Consider the following 4,611-nt stretch of genomic DNA (forward strand, 5'->3'; position numbering starts at 1 on the left):
AGAACTGAAGCAGACTGGAGAGCACCGAAGTCATCCCAGCCCGAGCACAGCGAGTGGATGTGGAGCCACGTAATGGGCAGCCAAGCCCAGCAAGAAGAGCTGATAAAGACCGGGGGAGCAACGCGAGTCAACAGGCCTTAGTCCTGCTCAACAGAATCCAAAGACTCATTTGAGAAAAGACTGAACTGATTTTTTTCAAGCCTCTTTGTATTCCACTCAAAATCTTCAGTGCAGTACGTGGTAACTGATCACGCCTCTAGCATTTGTTGGATTTTACCTGTCCAGCATGCGACCCCAGCGGCAGGACTTCACACAGCTCCGCAGTATTCCAGAGCACCCTGGACATGGCAGTTACAAAGCCTGGAGAACCTGTCGAGCCCGCACATACCCACCTGATGGACACTGGCTTTAAAGCTCAGTCACGCTTTAATTAAGGAGCTGCAGTCAGGCTTAACCCCCAGAAGCGGCAGCAGACGTGAGTGCTGCGGGGACGCTCACTGCTGTCTCTGGTGGGTCATCCTCCCTGGGGCAAAGGACAACCTGGAGCCACACACTTCCCCCCCAGGCCTGTGCGTGCACCGAAGGACACTGAGAGATGACAAAAGGCTGGAGGAACCCCTGTACCTGCAGCAGGTCTCACCGCACATGCACAGGTTGCAAGTCAAGCTGTCCCCAACACACCCCAGGGCCAGGGCCCCGATGGTGCAGGGGGTTTTCCCATTGCCACACAGGATGCTGTTACTGCGGGAGCTCTTTCCTTCTGAAAGCCACCCGTAACGCAGAGTAGCAGCAGGAACCGCTGGCTATGAGGGATTCAGGGCAACGTTGTGGGTCTCAGCACTCCACAGCACTCCCTCCTGATCCATGAGGTATGAACCTCCATGCTCCTTAACTCTTGCTGTACAGAGCAGGGACCACAAACCTGCAGCCTCAACGTTCCATTTATTTTTAAGCTCCTGCAGTCTGTTTTCAGGTTTGACCGTGTACATTCTCCCAGTCAAAGGAAACCGAGCTGTCAAATCTGTCTACACATCCTGTACCCGCTTCCTGTCGCGCCTCAGCAGCCCCACGGCTTCCTCTTTCAGGCAGGGCTGAAACTGCTGCCATTTCATCACAGGTACCGGCTGCACGCAGCCGGCTGGAGGCACCAAGAACCATTTCACGATGCTCTTTAGTGCACACCATTAACTCGAGGCAACACTTAGTCAGCCCATCACGGCTCCCAGCTCCCATTGCTCCACATGGCGAGAAAACAAAGAGCTGTTTCTAAAAACTAAGAATGAGACCATTTTTTTATTTCCCCAAACAACGCAGAACAGGTTATTCATCCGACTCCTGGAGGATCAAAGCATGCCAGAGTTCACAGAGAAAGCAACAATACTCACAGGGTTCTGCTCGTGCCCTGTGTTAACTGCTTCTACCCTTCCGTGCTCCTTCCATTTCCTATCTCACAAACCCCACTCTTCTAAATGATTTGTTTGTATTGATAATTTGTTCCTCAACTAAGCACAGCCATTTCAAGGCACCCACCCTCGCCCCATGGTTTCAAGCTCCTCGCTCTCTGACACCTCCTCTATCCCTACTACAAACAAACGCTTTTGCTTTTCAAAGTGATGAGTGTCCCAAATCGGGGGCACCAAAGGGAAATAATCAGCTACTGTGATCCCAGCCGCAGTGTTTCCCCACCGGAGACACCCACCAGCACGATATGGAGAAGGCACTGGCTCCGTGCTGGTACCACAAACCTCACCACACAGATCACTGCACACAAGGCCCCACTTCTCTGAGGAGATCACAAACCACTAACGGAGAGACTGCACCAGCTCAGCGGTCAGCTGGAGGGTTCAAAGCCCTCGGACCTCTTGGTACGCTGCCAGTGTCGCAGAGCTGCGATGCACAGCACCAGCAGACGCCGCGCTCTGATTAAGAGCTGAGCTTGGTGGAGAAAGATGACCTGGCACAGAAAGCTGCCTTCTTCATGGAGTTCTCACCCCAGAACGGAATGGTTCTGCCGCTTCTAAGCTGGTAACATGGTAAATGAAATTTAAAAGATTATGCTCTGGACCACCTGGAGCCCAAGACCACCTGTGACAGCTCAGTCTGCTGCAGGCCACAAGCTCGAGATGTAAATGCGTTGGCTCCCAAAGGTTCTGAGCTGAGCTTAAGGCCTCAGAAGAGCTTAAAAAGGCTGTTAAAGGACAAACGGGCCCAGGAGCTCAGAACAGGCAAATCAAGAAGTCCAAGGCAAAATTTGCAAAAAGCAGAAGGGAGGGGCTGATCCTGACATCAGTTCAGGATCTTGAAAAAAACCACCCTTTTGGAGCGTTCTTTAACTGCCACTGTCAAGTCAGCCAATCCTTTAAAGCCTCCCTCAGAATTTGCACAAGGAGAACCATCTCCTCAAAACAGTATCACTTCTTGCTGTCCGTGGACGGTGTCTAATTAGGAGACATGTGGCCAAAAAAGCTCAGGGGTGCTACAAGTTGGTGTCCAACAGACAGCAGCATTTGGGTAGAGAGCCCCATCTGCAGCCGGGGAGACTGATGACAGCAGGGCACAGTGCTGGGCTCCATCCCACCAGTCTGCCCACGGCCACAGCCATGACCTGCGGCTGGACGCAGGAATGGGAAACGTTGAGGCAACCCACAAAGAGACGATATCCCCATCACCATCACCAACATAGCTGGACCAGTACCATCACAGACCGAACTGAGCCCTCAGGCCACTGTTGTGGAAACCCACAGAATTTCCCATCAGAGGGAATCCCTCTTTGAGATAAAGCTTGTATCTGGAGTCCTGGAGCATCCCTACATCTGCCACTCGACAGAGCTTGTGTATCTCAACCCCTCTGAGGTCTAGAAGCCCCTGTTCCTGGGCAAGTTACTATGATTACTGAGGGAGAAACAAGAGATCTCTCCTCAAAATGGAACTGTCTGACATCAGTTGGTACTTCTATATTCAATGCAACTTTCCTTTTTTAATTATGAAAGAACCAACAGCCACTTTGCACATCTTTGTAAAGGCTCCTCACAACAAAGAGTTAAAACAGAGCTAAACACAGGGTAGGAAGTGAAGACGGCCGGGGGGATTTCAGAAGCCAGTGGTACCATAAGGCGGTTCAAGTTCTGTAACTTCGAAAGAAGAGGAAAACCGTGTCATCCCATTTTCATGCTAACCTCGGAACGAGCGAGCTGCCCATGCAGCCTGCTCACATACAGGGTGAGATGCAGCTGGCCACAGCACGTACACCGTGGGGCAGCCGTGCCCAGTCCATCCTACCCCTCGACTCAGAACAACTGCCTTGACTTTGTCACCAGCTCAAGAGAAGAAAGCAAAAGTGACAACTTCTGTTAGCGCTCTGGTTATGGTTCCACCGTCAAAACCACCCGCGAGCACCGGGAAAAGCTGCCCCAGATTAAACTCCAGGAAGTACGTGGGCTCCCAGCAAGTCCTCTTCTGTCAAAGGCCATTTAAACTCACGCTACTCTTCACTCTCCTGCTCTACAGGAAGCTGGTTTACGCTACCACACAGCAAAACCCCCTCCAATATTTCAATACTGCATTTTAAAACCCACCTTTATTAGCTTAGTTTCCTACCGTTAATATTTTCAAGCACGAGCTGTCCCTATGCTCCTGCTTGCACATCACAGCGCACCCCAGCCTCTCCCCAAACCCAGGGCCAGCTACTCCCAGTAGCGGTCAAACAGGCACCGGCAGAAGTTCCCCTATTTGGGGGCACAGTTATGCATCACGGGAAGCCCCTCCGGGTGCACGGATCCCCCCTCATCCCCACCACGGGGGTTCCACGCGTAGCAGCGGATTGTCCGAGGGCTAAAGAGATGAAGGTTGGTTAAAAACACGGCAAAAGCCACTTCTCCCAGCCACTGAGCTACCCTGGAGCTCCTATTCCGACGAACGCAGGAGCTGAGACCTCCCCAGCACCAGGACTGAGGTGGGAGGAGTTGCCCCGCACTCACCCAGAGGGAGGAACCGGATCCCTGGCAGAACGGGGGACAAGCCACCCGCAGCACTACCACTGCAGCAGTGCGACCAGGAGCCTCGTGGGCGACCAGCAGCTTCTCAGCGGTAAGTAAATACAAAGAGGCTCAAGAAGAAGTACCAGCCCCCAGCCCAGGATACAGAAGAGGATCCTTCTGAGAGGAACTTCAGCAAAGAACACTTCACAGGCACTCAAAAAAAAAAACCCGAAAATCTCTGAAAAAAAGAAAATCTCTGAACTGGAGCGAACTGCTCAAGCGCACCAGGGTAAACCACAACCAGAGCAACCCGCTGCCGAATCCGAGCCCAGCAGCAGCCCTCCCACTGCTGCAGCGAGCTGTTTACCAACCACAGCCAGTCCAGTGCAACCAGCCACACCAGTTTGCAAAGCGCAGATCCTTCTTGCCTTTCATCAAAGCTGCAGCAGCACTGTCATCACTTCCCCCCCCCCCAAAAAACGTTCATCGCTGGCCAAAACCCCAGGGCAGCCTCCCAGCTGCGCAGCTGAAAGTGGCTTCTCACCAACCCAGACAATCCTGGTGGCATCAGCTACGGCCGCGGGTCTGGCACGGCAGAGACCCTCCCCCACGGCCAAGCCCGGCACCCGGCAGA

The sequence above is a fragment of the Buceros rhinoceros genome, unplaced genomic scaffold, assembly GCF_000710305.1.
Source record: "Buceros rhinoceros silvestris isolate BGI_N320 unplaced genomic scaffold, ASM71030v1 scaffold22492, whole genome shotgun sequence".
In the NCBI taxonomy this organism is placed as follows: Eukaryota; Metazoa; Chordata; class Aves; order Bucerotiformes; family Bucerotidae; genus Buceros; species Buceros rhinoceros.